We start from the raw sequence: 20,332 nt of genomic DNA, 5'->3' as shown, positions 1-20,332 counted from the left end.
AAAGCTCAGGGACAGCATCTAGGCCCTGAGTTTAAGTCCCAGAACTGGCACACAAAAATAAAAATTAAAGAAAACATTAAAAGTATTTTGGTCTGGACATTGTCAATAAAACTGTGAGATGAAAGAAAATTATGTGTGGTTTTCAATATCTGTGAATTAGGCACTGGTTTTATAGAGAATCATCCATTATCTCAAATGCTATAAATACCTATCTCCAAATATTCAATCTATAGGAAATTGCTTTCTGAGCAGGCCTAATTACTCTCCTCAGCATGCAGAGAAGACTGGCTGACATGAGGATCTGTTCTGTGAATGGTGCAAGCAGCTTGGCTTGACAGATTGTTTTATCTTTGCAGTCCTTAACTTCCATCTTGCCAGTCTGGTTTATATGGCTGTCACCATAAGGTACCTCAATGTCTTCCTTTGCAAGTTAAGGTATAAGAAAACAGGCTTCTAAAAGAGAAGGAATCAAACTTTCTGATTCTAAATTCCAAAGTCATGATGGTAGTTGAAAATGTATCACTGTGCATTTCAAGACCATTTAATAGTTAATCACTGATCTTAATATGAATGCATTGGCATTTAGGAATTGTTACATCAAGATGTTTGAGCATTGATTGGTTTTAAAATAGCAAGAAACACTACTTATCCACCATGGTGGGAAGGCACACACAGTATGGGTCTGGGATTGGGATTTTAGGAAATGTTTATGAATGCTCAGGGACTTTACAGATGACATTTCACTTATTGAATGAGATTTATAAAGTCCAAGTAGGCTTTAACATGTTTTATTTAATAACATTTCCCTACAAGAAAATGTTGAGAGGGAAACCTCAGGAGGTAGTAGAAATGATGTCTAGATATAAAATAATTGTATATTTTAAAATCTTAATTGGAATAAAGTCTGAAATCATATAAATAATACAATTTGGAAAATGGTCATTTTGGCAATAAAGATACAGATTTTTTTTTAATCAGAAAAAATGTACTACCTAATTGGTTATATAAGTGATCGTAAACTAACTTTATGGTCTCCTTTAACTTTAGACATTACATTTTTTCATTTAATAATCTAAAATGTTATAGCTTCCATAGGTTAAAACACACCCAGTCCATTGGAAAATATCTAAAATTAGATAGAGTACAGCAGACATCTATGCTTGAGTAATTTTAAAGTTTTACCCTAGAGATTTTTCTAAATTTCAGTGGTAGAGAGACATAAAGATCTCATCTCTGGGCCATGCCTGGGGATGCATGTCTGGAATTCCCACACTTGGGAGGTGGAGGCAGGCTGATCCCATTCTGAGAAACTCAGCCTTAAAACAAGACAAAAGATGGACTGGGAAGATGGCTCAGTAGTAGAGCGCTTGCCTTGCATGCATGAGGCCCTGGGTTCGATTCCTCAGCACCACATAAGCAAAAAGAAAAAAAACTGGAAGTGGCGCTGTGGCTCAAGTGGTAGAGTGCTAGCTTTGAGCTGAAGAGCTGAGGGACAGCGCCCAGGCCCACAGTTCAGGCCCCACGACCAGACCAACCCCCGCCCAAAAAAAATCAAGACAAAAGGAAAACAAAGCACAAAAACATTCTCATTCTTGGAAATTTCAGTGAATGATAGAAGCAGGTCTTCACCACAGTACTGATGACAGTTATAATGGGTTTGTTAGTGTTTGTTTTGAATATAATTCTTTCCCACTACACTCCAAGCTATGCAAAGAAAGAGATGAGGTTTATTTTAATCAGCATTATAGCTAGCATATTGTAATAATAACACTATAATAATGTGTTTACTTTCACTGGGTACTTTATTGTCAGGCTCTGTGTAAGTATTTCATACCTATCATTATTAAGCTTATTTAATCATATTAGTGGAGTTAATATGTATATAAATATATAATGAAGTGAAAAACTCTACATTTATACCCAGAAATAAAAGATTCTTTAGCCAAACTGCATAGGATCTAGAAGGAGAAGTGTCAAGTTCTCTATATTAATGATGAAGATAGGACTCAGAGATACATCCTCTTTTGCTTAGGACAACAAAGGAAAACCAGGCTTCTGTCTTTTCTTATGATTTAATCAACTGAAAACTATGTAGATTTCTTGTATGGATTTATTCTTCACCACTTAGACATTCAACCAGCACTCAGGATCATCATCATCACACTTTGTGAAGTGACAAGGATATTGAGACAAGTAAGAAGTATGTAGAGTAATATGCATGTACACAGAAGTGTCACTTAGTTGTGTGCAAAAGGACAGTGGGAGGGAACAGTCAAAGGAGGAAGTGTTTTTGTTGTTGTTGTTTTGTTTTGTTTTTTAGATACCCTCTAGGGTCAGCTTTGTTTTCTCCACTAATGAAAATTTGAAGGTCAGGGAAATATTCAAATAAGATAGAGCAGATTTATTCAAAATGAGAAAACAATAAAATGGACTTCATATACAAGGAAGAAGCCTTGGAACTAGGAAACTACAGTTTCTCTCTTAGGCCTGCCTTAGATACAGTTGGTCACTGCTTCTCTTCCCGCTAAGGGCAGGCTCCTGGACTGATTGATTGGTTGATGGGTGGACTTGCACTACAGGGAGACTCGTAATTGGTTTCTTCACTCTGAAGCACAAACACTGGTTTCCCTATGATTGGCTCTCTTACCTCTACCCACAGGTATAGAGGAAAGGACTCCTGATAGGATGGAGGCAAGGGGTTCAAGCACAGGGCCAAGCCACAAAAGGTGAATGCGCTAAGACCTGAAGCCTAATGGTAACAAGGCAAGTATCTTTAGCTGAGTAACTTTCCTCCGCCAGGTTGGAGACAGTCCTGCCCACTATTTTGTGTCCTTATCTATCTAGCCAAGGATATCTGACTTTTATTCCCACCAGACATTGATAAAATAGTTTACATTGATGGAGTCCTCTGTCCTGGGAAAATAAAATGTATTTCCAAACACATTCCCTTCAATTTTATAAAAGAATATACCTTGGATATTAATTCAAAATTGATTTGTCAAAGCTGAAAGGAATAATATTTTAAGACTATTCTTCTTTTTTCACACATAGAAAAAAAATATCACTCTGGCTGCCACTCTCTACTCTGGTCACAAGAGCCACATCAGATTAATGTGCTCATTCATTTATCCATTTGGCAAATATATATTCAATATTCATTGTGTGTCAGACAATCTGTCAAGCATGAGGATACAAGAGTGACGAATGAAAGCTAGAAGTCATTAGGTTTATACGATAAAACTTAAACGAATATGGAGTGTTTAAGTTTGGAAATAGAAAAGACTAATTTTGAAATATGAACATCTTGCTACCATCTTAAGAATTGTACATTTTAAATGATCATTGTAGGTTTTATGTTTACAGGAAATCTCAAATAAAACAGCAGATAGCCGGGTACCGGTGGCTCATGTCTGTAATCCTATCTACTCAGGAGGCTGAGATCTGAGGATCATGGTTCAAAGCCAGCCCAGACAGGAAAGTCTGTGAGACTCTTATCTCCAACAAATCACTAGAAAACTGGAAGTGGTGTTGTGGCTCAAGCAGTAGAGCGCTTGCCTTGAGCTGAAGGGCTGAAGGATAGCACCCAAGCCCAGACTTCAAGCTCCAAGACTGACAAAAAACAAAACAAAACAAAACAACAGATAATCAGATTTTATCTAAGCCTCTTTCTCAACATATTACAACTCTCCAGTAAGAAGTGCTCCTGTAGCAATGAGGTCTCACACATAATCCAGTAAAGAATTATTCCATGTACAAACAGTCTAACCAGGTAAGCACCTGGAACTGACTTTAGCTCTGGAAAGTATAAAAGCAGAAGACTCCCTTGGGTGCCTTTAATCCATAGTTACTAAGGAGGCTGAGATTTGAGGATCACAGTTTGAAGCCAGCCCAAGTGGAAAAGTCCATGAAACTATAACTAACCACCAAAAATCTGGAAGTAGAACTGTGGCTCAAATGGTAGAGCACCTACCTTGGGCAAAAAAGCTCAAGGACAGTGTCCAGGCCCTGAGTTCAAGCCCCAGGACTGGTATGCATGTGTGCACAGGCACATGAGAACACACACACACACACACACACACACACACACACACACACTCACACACACACACACACACACACAGCAGCAGCAGCAGCAGCAGTAGCAGCAGCAGCAGACTTGCAAATGAATGGCTTCCAGTAAGTTCCATCAGACCTTGCAAGCCACACAAAATGGTTTAACTTTTATCCAAATATGTATAACCATCTGCTTCAAATTGTTATTGAATGCAGACAATGTCTCTGTGACCATGAGGTTTCTCAAGCAGAATTTCTACTAGGATCCCTCTCCATAATCTTGTGATCTTGAATGGAAGGTCCTACCTTGTTAGAGTATGATTATAAAGTAAACAAACCACAAAACTCCTTCCTTACCCCCAAAGAAAGAAATTCTATGTTTCCTATTCTTCCTCATTTTGAGAGTTCTTGCTCTTTCCTGAAGGGGCAGTGGATGGTTTCCTACACTCATTCTAGTTTCAGAACCTGAGTTAATCCTTCTTTTCTTCCTATTAACAAGTGTAAGCAGACTGACTTCAAACGGATTGCAGTAGGTCATAGGTTTAATAGGCACAGAGATAATCATCTAAATTACATTTTTAGACCTGATGGAGTAGACAGAGTTGGAGGGTAACTTTATCAGCATTTGCTGTTCATCAGCCAGGCTGGTGGGTTTCTAGCCTTCCTCCCTGAGGACCTGACATGTATTGACTGATTAGCAAAAGCAGCTGCATTGACTTTCTTCTCTCACAAAGTGTGTCGGGTCCCTGAAGGACATGAAAGTCAAATGTGGCCACAGCTCAAACACCAGACGCACCCTTTTTATCTGAGGGGAATTATCTGCCCTCTACTTGTGGATCGTGATCTTTAGCACAACAGTTGTTGCTGATTTTCATGATCTGTTAACACTTAGGAATTTTTACATTAAAGGACTTTCCCCTGCCTTGATTTCTTGTAGCATCTAACAAAATGCCATCACCTATTGTATATTTTCTTTATTACTCTATGATCTTAACTTTAAAAGGAATGACAAACATGGAATTACTCCAAAGATAAAAGGAACCCAAATAATTTTACCTCTTAAAATTCAAAGATAAACATCCTTTGAAATGGTCAGAGGCAATACCATCATGAATTGTTTTTACTATTCAATATCATACAATTTGGTAATGTGTTACAGTTTATTATAAAAGAAAACAAGCAGTCTTTCCCCTGATGAAGCAGGATGTTCAGATGTGTGCTAAACTGAAATGCTAAAGCAGAATGAACTGGAATCATTTATAATTAATTTATTTGTCTAATATGTAAAGGGATGTGACACAATATCTCTCTGCTTTGTAATACCTCATTACTTCCAGAAAGATTTTACATCCATTATCACCTTATTCTAATAACAATCCAATAATGTAGATTGAGGCAAGTGTTATCAATATTTTAGTTAGGATGACAGTTTTCTAGGGAGTTAAGTGGCATGCTCAGTGATACCAAGTTAATCTAAATGAGACAGCCGGATCACAAATCCAGGCCTTCTGGGTGCCATATCCAATCCACATATAGGAGAGAATAATACTTTACAAAATGGAGTGTATGAGTGGTACTTTTTATAATATAAAAAATAATTGCCAAAAAACCCAAATGGCTCAGCTTTGTAGGTAAATTGTGTTGATTCAAAGGCGCATTCAAAAGTTAACAGTATCAATTTACTGAACATCAATAACGAGGAGGCTGATTCATCAAAATAGCCACATTCGTTATAATGCTTCTACCACCTTGGATGGCAATCAATTTTATAAAAAGCCACAGATACATGAAATTATGTTTTGATCTAATGCTGTAGAGACTTGCAATCTAACAAATGGAGTACAAATGATTTAAAGGAAGTACTGAAACCAAAGAAATACTTAATCTTCACAAATTTCAACCTAACAATATTTCAGGACTTTTTCTTGAGTTATAATTTTTTTGTCTCCCCTCATAGATATATAAGGGGAAATACATATATGAATAAAAGAAGAAAAGGAAAAAATAATGTTTAAACTTGAGACTTAGTGGTGATTAAACATCTAGAGAATTGAAGAAGGACATGAATGTAGTTGAACTCTGGTGTGAGGTCACTAAGGAAGGAAACCAAACATCAAAGAAGTAAGTTAAAGTGTAGGGAACATTATTGTATAAGAGGACTCTTTAAATAATATTTATATATATATATTGGACAATTGATATCACATGCATGTATGACTCTTACACAGTGAAATACAAGGATTAATGGATATCAATTATTTGCTATATCCATGCAAAATTATGTTCTCAAAAGTGAATGCATTCCATTAATAAGCAGTCTTTATTTTTATTACTTGTCAACTGGGAGTTTCCAATTTTCAAAGTTTCAGTAAAAGAAAGTACATGTTTAGGGGCTTGGAAGGTGGACTTTCCTTGCATGCATGAGGCCCTGGGTTCAATTCATCAGTACCACATAAGCAGAAGAAGCCAGAAGTGGTATTGTGGCTCAAGTGGTAGAGCGCTAGTCTTGAGCAGAAGAGCTGAGGGATAGTGCCCAGGCCTAGAGTTCAGGCCCCACGACCAGAAAAAAAAAGTATATGTTTGCTTTTAGAATCTGGGCCTAGAAGTTGCTTTAAAAAACAGGTATAAACAAAAACACATACCAAATACTTAGAGGAAGTTTATAACCTAAATACACTAATTTTTTCTTTTTTTCTCAGTCATGGGGCCTGAACTCTGGGCCTGGGTGCTGTCTCTCAGCTCTTCAGCTTGTGGTTAGCACTCTACCACTTGACCAGAGCACCACTTCTGGCTTTTTCTGCTCATGTGGTGCTGAGGAATCGAACCCAGGGCCTCATGCATGCAAGGCAAGCACTCTACCACTGAGCCACCTTCCCAGCCTACACTACATTTTTTTTGGCAGTTCTTCACCTGATATTTGATGAGCTCTCCCTTTTTTGCTTTAGTTCCCTTTTAATTTTTATAGATTTGAGTAATGCTTAATAAAGGCACATAAAACTATGACTTATAGTAATTCCTGATATCAAAATAATAATTGCAATATTCAGTTTGTTGTGACATGTTACAGAAACAAATCGTGCATTCCCTTGACATTGTTTTAGAAAATTCAAGGAAAATATACTTAGAAAATAATATTTGCTCTTCAGAATCAGTTCAAAGAAGAACCAGACAACATTACATCAAAAAGGACAACAGTGGTCCATAGAGGATTGGAAATCATATTAGAAGAAGCTCCACGTTGTTGGTTTGCCTTCCATTGTTAGAACAAATAACTTGAGGTTATCAGCTTACAAGCAAAGAGCTTGATTCAGGCTCACAGTTTAGGAGATTTCAGTTCATGGATGGCAAAATAAGAGAAGACCTTCTGAAGCCTCCCCAGAGAAACCCACTTCTTGTGGCTTTACCCACATGCTTGCCTTGCATGCATGAGGCCATGGTTCAGTTCCTCAGCACCACATAAGTAGAAGAAGCCAGAAGTGGCGTTGTGGCTCATCAGCCTACTAAATGGAATACAGAACTGTACTTAAAAGAGAAATTTCCAGAACTGCATAATCCTGAAAGCAGGTGCTTATTTTTTGCGGGGAGAGGGAGTGGGAGAGTGAAGGGGTCAGGTAGTCGGATTTGAACTCATGCTTGCTAGGCAGGAATTATACTACTTGATCCATACCCACAGCCATGTTATTTTACTGATTTATTTCTTTAGATAGGATCATCTCTTTTTTTTAACCTTTGATTGCCTGGAATATGAGCCTCATGCTTATTCTTGCTCATAATGGAGATGACAGGCATATGTCACCATACTTAGTCTTTGTGTTGAGATGGAGTACTATTCTTGCTGACCTTACCTGAGATTTCAGTGAGACACTGTGTTGGGCTAGAACAGACATTTTTTTGAACATGGAAAAGGGAAGGGCATAAGCTTAAAGTCCACTTCCTGGACTAGATACAAAGCACCAGCATAACCTACAAACTCAGTTGAGCTTTGTTTTAGGCCTACCTATGCCAGAATGAGAGATTAGGCCAGCAATCTCTTCTAAGAACCCAGCAGATTTCAATGTATGTTCAAGTTTGAGAATCATTCACTTAAGAAAAAATAACAGAAGAAGAATGAGAGAAAAGTGAAGGCAGCCAGCTATAGCAAGGGTGGCCCTGGTCAGAATGGTCCTTTGTCTTTCAGAGGAAGAATTCTGTAAACACCAAATACACACCTGCAGTCAGGTGTGATGGGTAAGGCCTATCGTCCTAGGTAATGGGGCAGCAGAGATCAGGAAAATTTTGAATTGAGGCCAGCCTAGACAACAGGGTCCCCAAATTCCACCTCAACCAATAAATATCTGGACATGGTGCTATAATCCTGTCATTCCAGCCACACAGAAATAGGAGGACTGCTGTCTAGGGCAGCGGAGGCATAAATGCAAGATACTACTTGAAAAATAATGAAATAAAAAAGGGTAACTGTGGCTGGCGCAGTAGAGCATCTGTCTAGCACGCATGAGGTCCTGACTCCAAACCAAGTATCACTAAACTATGTGGAAGGCAGCCAGCAAAGGAAAATGAAACTAAGAGCTACAGGGAACATAAAAAGCCAACTACAGAAATGTCCTAGACTAGAGAGGAACTGATTGGCAAATAGCATATATAATCCTCAAATCCAGTATGGCTTACAGCCCTTTTTAAACCTTGAGCCAAATCAGCGAGTGGGTAGGGCCTGTGCCATCTGGAAAAGCATAAGGACACAGGATCTGATCAGGCCCCTTGGAATCAAACATGGGATGTCCTGAACTTTTGCTTTGGTACTTATGAACGCCTACACAGACAACAAAGAGGAGTAGCAATAAATTCAGACTGAAGGCATTCTAGATTTTCATTTATTTAAAATATTTGGATTATTCAGCTTTAAAAAGTCACCTGATCCTTTGCCTGTAATACCCAAGGATTTTTTTAAGACTGTCACCAAATCATCAACTAGTCTATGTTTTGAATGCTTTAAAGAAAAACTTTCTGCTTCTTCAGGTGACTTGTCTCATGAGAATGGACTCCTTACTTTGAACTAGTAACTATCTTCTTCTTGGCAGACTTAATAAAACACTAGATTAAAGACATTGGTAAATATTACCCATTTTCAATCCTATCTTATGTGTGGAGAACTCTGTACTCTAAACTCTGTTACTTTTGCATTCTCTGTCTGGTAAGAGAGACAAGTATACGGGACCTAAACTTAGCCTCCTCGATCTCCCATCACAATGCTACACTTGAAGCAGATGACACAAATAAGAAGGATTAGCTTAGCATTCGCTTGTAGCCCTAATGTCCAGCACCTGAAGCAGAAACACCAGCCTTTGGTATCTGGCAAAGGAAGTGTGCACAGTGTCGACGGCTGGCGTTAGAGTGCCATCCAGACCAGTTATTTCCCAAAGTGTGACAAGGTGCTTTTGTTACATATTACATAGTTCCTGGTTCTTGGTCCTCCCCTCAATTTCCCAATTCTATGTATTGTTTTATGTTTTTCTGCTTTTTGTTAGCCAAAATTGATTACTCTTTCCTCTACCCAGCAATTGTGAGTAATAAAGTAAGCACAGGGGAAGGTTGTGAGAAGTGGCGGGAAGGGTCCAAGTCAGCAGCTGAGAGTAGTGAGGATGAACAAGACTGAAAGTTGCAGGAATCGAGCTAGAGTCTCCCATTGTTCTCCCCCAATCAAAATCTCACTGAAAATAACTGCGCAACGCTCACTTGCAGACCTCCAGAACAGTCTTGGCAATCCCAAGTTTTCCAAATCAGAAGGATAAACTGCATGAATGCATTTTTTCTCTTTTTGAATGTGGAATTTAAATTTTATACCATTTTTTATTATACCAATTTCTTTTAAAAGTGAAATCTTCACTGTATGGGTCTGCCAAAACAACTTTTGAAGTCGGACGTATTTATCAACATACTCATTAGAGGCATTCTTCCCCCTAAAGTTTGGAAAGAGTTTGAAAATGAATACCAGTACGGTTTAGATATTCATAATTGTTTACACATGTTTCAGTAACAAAATATATGTGGGGGGGTTGGCACTTCACTTTTAGGATTTGGGACAGCTGGAAATTATTATCATTATGGTTTAAAATGTTCTAACTGGATAATGGTGTTAAAAGAATATAACATTCTGGAATGTTTCCTCCTAACATGGGACACTTATCATTTTATTAAATGGAATCATTTACATACACATTGGCTAATATCTGTCTATTTGCACATGGAGATGCTAGAAGAAGTAGGATCTCAGAGGAAGCAAGATGTAGAAGCTGACTGAGGCTTATTATTACTAATTCTACTATTGTTGCCCGGAGAAATCCAAGTACCCCATATATGGGCTAGATAATTAGTAATGCACATTCTGCAGTATAAGGCCCTAATGAAATCCTGAAGAGATAAGACACCATTTCCAATCATGTGAAGAATACCAAATCTCTTGGAGAAATGTAAAAGATTCTTTTTGTATTTGCTTCTTTCTCCAAAAGAAAAAAAAAATAGATGATTAGGAAGGCATTCCTGTGCCTCCCGGAACCTGTTCCTTCTAAGCAGCTAGACTATGTTAAAAGCCAAAAGGAAACAAGGTTCAAAGGAAATTCATCTAATATTTGTGCTCTGTCTTTGAAAGGGGGTGAGAGGCTGTTCCCTGGCAGTGTGTAGCCAGTTGCCAAGGAGGGCAGCATGCCAGACTGAGGGGTTGTGATCACAGAAGGACTTAGCATGAAAAGGAGGATGCCAAGGTCCTAAGCAGTCAGGCTATTCTGGGGGCTTTACACCAATAATTAGTTTTTCATTCATTGCCAGTATTGACACAGAGAAATGTATTCATGTAGTTCCTAACAAAAAATGCAAGCCCATAAACACTATGGGAGTTGATAATAATAATTATGCCTTCTATGTTAATGTTCTGATCTATAATTATCTCATTTGTTGATTGGCTATTGCAGACTTGGTAATTGGCAAAGTAGGTTCATCTTAGGAGGCTTTTAAAGTAATGATTTAGTATTTTCTCACAAATATGCTGCATTTCTTTTGTTAACATCTTTTTTTATCATCTTTAAACTTTGATATATCAAGACATATGCCAATAAAATTTAACCAATAAGGCCATGGAGTTGCATCAAGCATTGTAATTTAGGATCCGTGTTTTTGCATGACTGACTTCCTTAAGGGGAAACTCCAGGCACTCAGTACATCTGGACTCAGTAACTGTCCTGTGTAAGACATCGTGTTGGATTATAGGTCTGGCCTTTTGTATTCATGCTGGGGGAAAGACACACTGCCCCCAACCCACCCCCATCACCTGCCTTTCAGGTAATAGGCGTGCCTGGATCCCTGGAGACAGGGGCAGGCACTTGGCTGATAGGTTACTGAATCTGTCAATCCAGTGCCTGGGACTGGGAATTTCCTGAGGATCTGCACCCTGTGCCTACCTATTTAGGCCCGGACCAGGCTAGCTGCCAGACTCCATGCCACATGTGTCTCCGTGATCGTGTCCTGTATCTTGTCTCCTGGCTCATCTCCAGGTATCATGGTGTCCCAATTCAGCTCTCCATTGGCTGAATTGGCTTGTTGGTATTGTTTTTGTTATTTCTTTCCTCTTTAGCATGTTTCCTAGCTGTGTTATGTGTATTTGTATGCTGCAGGTCTTTGTAACAACTGGCAACCTGTTAACTGTATAATACAGACTCCAATATTCTGTATTTTAAAATGTGGCTTCTGGGATGATTTACCTTACAACAAAACGTCCTCCTCTGTTTTCAGAGAACATGTATGCTAGCATCCTGAACCTCTGAGGTGGGCCCGGCCCTCTGCATGGAGCACTGCATTCTCATTTCTGTGCCTAAAGCACATACTCACTAGCAAACCTTACTGGTCAGTGCACAGGAACATTTTCTTGGCATTACCTAATAGAAACACTGGGCCAAGCTTTCTTTGAACAAGAAGCAATTTGTTACAGCCTGCTGAAAGAAAGCACATCGACATGGTTGACTAATGACTCTATAAATGGCCCCAATGATACACAATTAACTTTCCATGTGTTTCCAGGAGTACAATTCAGTATACTACTTTCTGAGCCTGTGAGAAAAAAGTAATGTCTAGATAGCTCCTTACTATTTATTTCTAAGGCAAGCATTAGATTTGGTGGCTTTGGGAAATATAAATGATTGTTGATTTTTCTGTGCTAACAAAGACCATTGAAAGATGACACAAAATTCCAAAGTACTGTGCTGTTATATAGATGGTAATGTCTTCATTATTAACAAAATTAAACAATGTATATAAACAGTATAGTTCCTGGAACAAAACAGGCATTAAGTAACTTGAATTGTAACTATGCATACTTACATGAGAAATGAAATTATTCTTATTGTGTTTGTCACTTGCAGTGGTAATTTTGCTTTGGTCTGTGAAGTACTAGGATAGAATTTATGCCTGGCTTCCTTTCCAAACCTTAGAAATAGTATAGCATGGGGTGTCATGCCATTTCTTCAGTCAAATCTTGTATTGGATATTCATATTTACTCTGAATGGGCTCATAGGAATTTATTGCTTGAACGTGTCATACAGAGAACTAAACTATGTTGTTTAAAAATGTCATTTATCGATTATCATATTCTAGGATTGGTTTGGTTGTAATATGGAGACACAAAAATGCTTAATTGAGCAGCTACCATTTGTCACCATTGTTGCTCTCCTGGTGAGTATCTCTGCTGGAATTAGTTTGGACTTGAAAATGGAGAGGAACACGGAGAATGCAAGATAAAATAGCCAAAGACCTTTTCAAGCCATGAATGCCTACAGAAAAGGGGCATTCCAGCTTGGTGTTACCAAAGGGCATCACCTCATGTGCTTCTCTTCTAGCTACAACCTCCTTCAGAAGCTCACATCATATCTGAAATACAATGATTCCAGCAGGCATTTTCAAAACAAACAACAACAATAATAATACCCTCTAAGGGCTCATTTCTATTGTCCTGTCTGGATAAGAAATCAGAACATGAACTCTCTGCCAAAACATAAATTTCAAGAAAATAAAAGGAGAAAATGCAGTAGAGTACAAGTTTGTATTCTGTAAACTCTGGATGCTCTTAGATGCCGGGAAAACACAATGCCCTTCCATATTGTACTGGCTCTGTTAGGTTAACAGTAGTAAAACTTCGCTTTTCTTAGTCAAAGAAGTAAATGTGGCTGGGAGCAACATAGAACAGATGTTTTGAGCATGCTTTTTTATTTAAATAGTAACTTATCTGACCATAAGTTATATTAACTCAGGCGATGAGTGTTTAACATCACTTTCTCACCAAGACCGGAAGATCTTTTATACAAGTGCTAAAATAGATCATGAAATAAGGAATGCACTGCTCATATCTTTGCTTGCTTTATAAGAAAATGATTGCCAAGAATCTCCATGCCCTGGATATCTGTAAATGCTTCTTGGCCATCGAGAAGGCCTATATATTCCAAATGCCCAGTTCACACTGTGCTTGTGGAAATAACATTTCACGTCCCTCCTTGTTGTAGGTGTTTTTGTTTTGTTTACTCTTCTAGGTGGACTTCTTTTGAAAATACGGGGCTTTGAAATTTGGCCTTATGAGGCAGGTACTCTAACCTCTGAGCAATGTCTCTGCCCCTATTTTCTGCTGCTAATTTTTAAGATAGGGCCTCATTTCTTGCTCAGGCTAATGCCTAGACACTGACCAGCCTATTTTTTGGCTTCCAGTTGTAGCTGGGATGACAGGCATTCAACATCACATCCAAGTCCAGCTTTTTATTGAGAAGGTATCTAATAAAATTTCATGTGCAAAATGGCCTTGAAACATGATCTTAACAATCTCCGCCTCCAGATGGACCATTGAGGAAAGCTGGTAAAGGATTTCTCAGTTCATGAACAAACTTGTACCAACAGAACTTGAACTCATTCAAAAGGTTCAGTGTGGAAGTCAACAGCACTTAACCTGACTTGAAATAACCCATCCATCCCAGGCCACTGGTAATAAAATGGATGTCTATAGTGCAGCCATCAGGCCAAAATAGAAGAGGAATGTCAGCTTAGCTACCAGCCATGGTAGGCACACTGCCTATGGCACACGACACTGTTTGTGGCTCATGAAAGTGTTTGAACAGGCATGTTTAATTAGACAAGTGAATCTACAATATAGTAGGCTAGGTGAGTTACATGAGTTTTTAACATATGGAAGGGCTTAGCAGGATGCAGACCCATTGTAAATGGATTCAAATCCCACCCTGCCACTAAGAGAGCTTGGAGAAGGCTTCTCACCTTACTAAAGCCTTAGTATGTCTACAAAGGAAAAAGGAAACAGTATAAAAATCACCTTTGTTTATAGGTGTGTGGGGAACATTGAATAAGACAGGAAGGTAAAGTGCTTAATGCTTTGCACAAACACAAGTTCTACAGGCATTGCACTGTGCCTTGCATGCCTCTGCTGCTCGCTCAGCATTCCCTGCCTCCCCAGCACAGATTGTGTTTTAGAACAAAGCCTTGCACCTAATGACTTCGCACTAGTTAAGAGCATTTCCCTGAAGCACGGATTCTATTGTTGAAAATGAAATCACATTCCTTGATAAGCTGAAGTAGACACTGTGACTTAAAAAATGCTAACATGGGCATGTAATGAATATTAAAGCTTGGAAAACTAACTTTTCTTATCATTGAGAAGTGAGTTTCTGTTCTCTTATTATGGAATATATGCCAAGACATTAGGCAACTATCACTTTGTGGTATTTTATAATACTCCTCTGTGGTACTGAAAGAGTACAAAAATAAATGAGAAAATTATAAAGCATTTCCAAATACTGTAATTGAAGTCATTCACACACCATTTAATAACTCACCATCTAAAGGGCTAATTATTTTTTAAAATCAGCAAACCAATTTTAAACATGTAGACAAATGTCAGACAAGTCTTTTGTAAAAAGTGATATGTCCTGCTCTGTGGTACTCTGAGCTACTCAAGAGAAGAACACAGGAAGAGCATGTTTTGAGGCTAGTCATGGTAAAAAGGCAAACTAAGGTAAAAAAAAACAAGAGACTATCTTAAAAAATTAAACAAATCAGAAAAAAAAAAGAAAAGAAAACATACTGGAACTGTATCTCAAGTGGTAGAGCATTTGTCTAGCAAGTACAAAATACAAAGTATATACATATATACAAATATACACACATAGTTATATTTTTATTTTATTTATATATTTATATTTATCTAGGTGTATATACATTGTATCTTCTTTTCATGTGTTGTTTTTATTTGGCAAATTGTAATATATTTTAAAATCAAAACTGATTTTTAGCAAATAGGTCTATGGGTTTGTGCTGTCCAACTGCTCTGTAGATTTGATTTATAGTTTTATTCTGACACAACACTTCAGGAGCAAAATGTATATGAGACCATAGATTAGTTATACAAATGAACCTCAGTGAATGTTTTATTGTTATCCATGTCAAAAACTTAGATTTAGGAAATGGTATAAAGAGAAATACTTCTCCACATGTATTTTCATTTCCTTAGAACATAAATATGTTTTCTTAATTCTGAGCATGACATTTTCCAGCCACAATAAGTTTATTTATTACTACCTAAATCATTCCTCTTAACAGCAAAATGTTATATACTTATGAGTAAATCAAAATGAAAAAACAGTCCAAGTATGTTCTATGATGCTTTTATGTTTCAGTCAGAGCACTTTTTATTCAACTGAATGCACATTTGTGATTATATTAATTGCATTACAATTGGAAAAGATAGCTGATAGATGAGTAGAATAAAGAGCTGCTGGAATGATACCACTGACTAGGAATGAGTAAAAGTGTGAAGACGAAAACAGATAATGTCTCTCTAACACATAATGTGGAAGGATTACTTGGAAAGTATTCATGCGGCTAATCAATACACAGGACAAGAACAGGAACTGTTAATTGGTCTAAATCAGTGATTGGCAATTGGATTGATGTTGTCCTACAGTGACCCTGGCAATGTTTGAAAACAGAGTTTGCTATCACAATTTGGAGGAAGGATACTACTGGAATCCTGTGTCAGGTGTCACTAGACAGCCCTCATGCCAGCTTCCCAAAGAATTACCCAGTGCCACCTGTCAACAGTGTTGGCGATGAAACCCCTGGTTCCATTTTTTTTTTGTCAGTTATGGGGCCTGAACTCTGGGCCTGGGCACTGTCCCTCAGCTCTTCAGCTCAAGACTAGCGCTCTACCACTTGAGCCACAGCGCCACTTCCAGCTTTTTCTGCTTATGTGGTGCTGAGGAGTTGAACCCAGGGCCTCATGCAAGGCAAGCGCTCTATCACTGAGCCACCTCCCCTGCCCCTGCTTCCAATTTTGTATCAGTTAAATTACCTCTTTCTCCCTCACCCAAAACAACTGAAATTTGTCTGTGGCTACTATACCAAATTTTTCATTATTATAATAATTATAATAGTCATTAAGTAAATTTTTAGGAGATTTTTATGGCTAAGCAGGTACTTAATGATTGAAAATATGAACAATGTAAATGTCTAACAATTAACTATTTTATTAGTCACTAAAATGTCATACTAGTGGTATGGCTCAAGTGGTAGTGCATTTGCTTAGTAAGGATGAAGCCCTAGGTTCAAAACTTGGAAATCACTAATGTAATATTTTAGCAACTGACAAATATATTTGGTGAGACTTAATCCTTATTGTATTGATGACAAGAGCTGTGATCGTTGGGACATGATTAGCTTGTGAATGGGTTCATGTGCCTTATGAAAGGGCTAGAGAGAACCAAGTTAGGCCATGATTCTGCTCTTTGGCTTTTCTTCCTTGTGGGGACACATTTCTCCCTTTTCCCTGTTGGAAACTTCCACCAAGTACGGACGTATTTATAAGGCCTCATCAGACACAAAGGCCAGGGCCTTGATCTTGGGTTTCCAAGATCAGTGTATTCTATGAGGAATACATTTCCAATCTTTATAGTGATCCAGTTTCAGGAATTTTGTTACAGCAACACAAATGCTTAACAAAGTTTATTTGAAATTTCATAATAGTCTGTTAGATGAAAATGTACTTTAAAAGGAGAAATTGCAATGTTTTCTTCCTTACCAATAAGTCAACTATCATGAACATTTAATTATTCTTTTAGATTTGCACGTATAAATTTTGGATATTCAAATAAAACAACCTAGCATTTTTTTATGGTTCATTTCCCTAACATCAACTTATATGACTTTTTCTTTTTTTATTTTAATTTTAATTTTTTGTGAACATACTGTACAGAGGGGTTACAATTACATGGGCAAGATAATGAGTACATTTCTTATTAATCATTGCAGCCTCCTCCTTTGTTTCCTTTGTTTACCCTTCACATCCCTTCCCAGCCTCCCCCCGACCCCCACCCAATCCCCCTTCCTCCCCCCCCCGCACCAAAGTTGTAAAGTTTGTTTTTGACATGACAACTTGTACTTCTCATAGTTGCATTGGGTCCACCTGTATCCTTAAACAACTTGTTTTTCCCCATCTCCTCCACAAATTATACCGACATCAAATATAGTGAAAGCAGGGGTTATACTGTGGGGGAGGTACATACAAAGCTACAAAGAAATAATCTTATAAATGAGTTAGAAACAAATGCATAAAAGAAAAAAACATTTAAATACATATCTAAGGGTTCATTTTCCTAACATCACATTATCAGACCTTTCCTGCTTGACTCATACATATACTAGATATTGCAAATAAGGGAAACCATGGGAGGTATGTTTCTTTGGGCTTGGCTTACTTCACTTAATATAATTTTTTCCAAGCCTTTCCATTTCCTAACAAATGGGGAAATGTCATTCTTTCTGATGGAGGCATAGCATTTCATTGTGTATATATACCACATTTTCTTGATCCATTCATCTACTGAGGGGCATCTGGACTGGTTCCATATCTTAGCTATGGTAAATAATGCTGCAATAAACATAGTTGTGCTGGTAGCTTTAGTGTCGTCTTGTTTGTAAACATTTGGGTAAATGCCCAAAAGTGGGATTGCTGGGTCATAGGGGAGCTCTAGGTAAAGTCTTTTGAGGAACCTCCATACTGCTTTCCAAAGTGGTTGAACAAGTTTACACTCCCACCAACAATGAAGTAAGGTTCCATACTGTCCACATCCCCTCCAGCATCTGTTGTTGTTAGAGTTCTTGATTATAGCCATTCTAACTGGGGTGAGGTGGTATCTCAATGTTGTTTTGATTTGCATTTCTTTTATGGCTAGGGAGGTTGAGCATTTCTTCATGTGTCTATTGGCCATCCTTCTTTCTTCTTCAAAGAACAGTTTGAACATCAATATTTGTGTGTGTGTATGTGTGTGTAAATATTATTTTTTAGCTTAATTTTTTTTATTATAGAGGTGATATACAGCGAGGTTAGAATTACCTGAGTCAGGTAATGAATACATTTTCTTTCATAGTTTCTTCTGTTTCCTCATTCTCAATGTTTTTAAGTTTTATAATATATAACTGCTTATATATTAGCTTAATTTGGAAATTTTCAAAACCCAAAAATTGACAGGGGATTTTTATCCCATTGTTTCTTTGGATAAGATCCTTTGTTGGACTATATTAGCTTTCAATGAATCTAAACACTCTAATAAGATTAAACATAAAAGAAAGTGGAGAAAGAGCTTTGCATTAGCATTTTCACTCCAGCACATGGTGAGAAAATGCTACCTCACTGTTGGATTTTCCCAGTCTGTGAGGCTGTTTGGCTTAGCTTAAGTATCCAAACCAAACTATAATATTCATGCCAATTTTTGTCCTGTTCACTCATTTGACAATTTGAAAAGGCAAACCTCCAGAATACTTGTACTTATTAGACACTTTTCCATGTTATAAAATATACCACTTATTTTAGGACCACACATAAACTTTAAATTAAGACCTTCTGTAAAAGTTCCTTATAAATGACTAAATTACTTTTCTGCAATCACCTATAAGATTCATCCCACAAGAACTTTCTGTTATTTTTCTTCTCGTTATAGTAATAAATTCCTAACATAATCTGTTCTCCAGGGTAAATGCCTGGCAATTATCTTGTTTCTGATTAATATGCTATTTGAGAAGGTAAGCAAGCATATCTTCGAAGATAACAATGCATACCTTCCTACTAACATTTCTTTCTAGTTTTATTGAGCTGAAGTTTATATGTAAGTATCTCCATGTATTGCATATTTTACATAGTATATAATTTATATCCAGTAAATTGCCCTAATCATAAGTACATAGTCAATTAAGGTTTCATAATTCTATATACCCAGTTACATGTGAACATTGGCAAAGTCAAGATTGGAGACATTTACTCAAAAGTTGCCTCATGCTTAGAGTAACCCATACCATCACGATAACTACCATTCTTATTGATATTATCATAGACTCAGAGACTACCTTTGCTGGCAAGTAAACCTCATATAAATGAAATATAACATATCTTTATATTGTATTTAATCTTTATTCTCATCATGATGTGTGTATCATTGATTAATTTATTATCAAGTATGTAGACAATGTGGTATTAGACTCAGCATTTTCCTTATTGGATTAATTCTACCTTTTAGCTCTTGTGAGCAAAACTGATCTGATTGTCTTTCACATGTGTCTGTTGATATATGTACAACTTCATGCATCATGGGTAGATAACTAGTTTATCCTACAGTCCTATAGGATATGTATGAAGTTAACTTTAATAAATAGTCAAAGTTTTCCAAAATCACTAACCATTTTCTAGTCCAACCAGCAGTGTGCGAAAGAGAAATTGCTCCACCAAAAAGGTAAGAATATTTGGTTTGAAAATAATTATATACCTACAAACATGTGTCCACATCTACACAAATTCAACTTTATCTCGGTTTTTATTCATTGTTTTAGCATTTTTTCATGGCTCCCTTATCTGTTTGTCAAAATCAGAAAAAGACTGAGATGGCAAACAGCCAAAATAGAAGAAACTGGAAAGCAGAAAATTAAGAGGGGCATATGTTGAAATTTTCTCTAAACTAGCCCAATATTTTCTCAGTGGAACAAATATTAATATTTATTTTATTAGAGTGACATCGGATAAGCAGGAAAATGAAACACACTATGTATTCTCCCTTTCATGGACTGCCCCTTGAAATTTGTTACACTAAAGCTTCAGAGAGGTTCTGTCATCAAAAACAATAACTTCATCTAAACCATTGTCTCATAAACCTTTTTGGCCATGAAATTCTAGTCTACCTTCTTTAAAATATATTAATT

At 37.4% G+C, this 20,332-nt stretch overlaps 1 protein-coding gene across 3 annotated transcripts in view; it reads right to left on the bottom strand.

The window, feature by feature from the left end:
• The window catches only part of Cped1 (cadherin like and PC-esterase domain containing 1), a 241,967-nt gene that overhangs the window by 90,035 nt on the left and 131,600 nt on the right, over positions 1-20,332 (bottom strand). The gene's annotated exons all lie outside the window — the stretch shown is intronic.

The sequence above is a fragment of the Dipodomys merriami genome, unplaced genomic scaffold, assembly GCF_024711535.1.
Source record: "Dipodomys merriami isolate MVZ:Mamm:240054 unplaced genomic scaffold, mDipMer1.0.p SCAF_5, whole genome shotgun sequence".
NCBI classification, from domain to species: Eukaryota; Metazoa; Chordata; class Mammalia; order Rodentia; family Heteromyidae; genus Dipodomys; species Dipodomys merriami.
The sequence above is the reverse complement of the archived record's forward strand: the minus strand, read 5'-3'. Positions and strand labels throughout refer to the sequence as shown.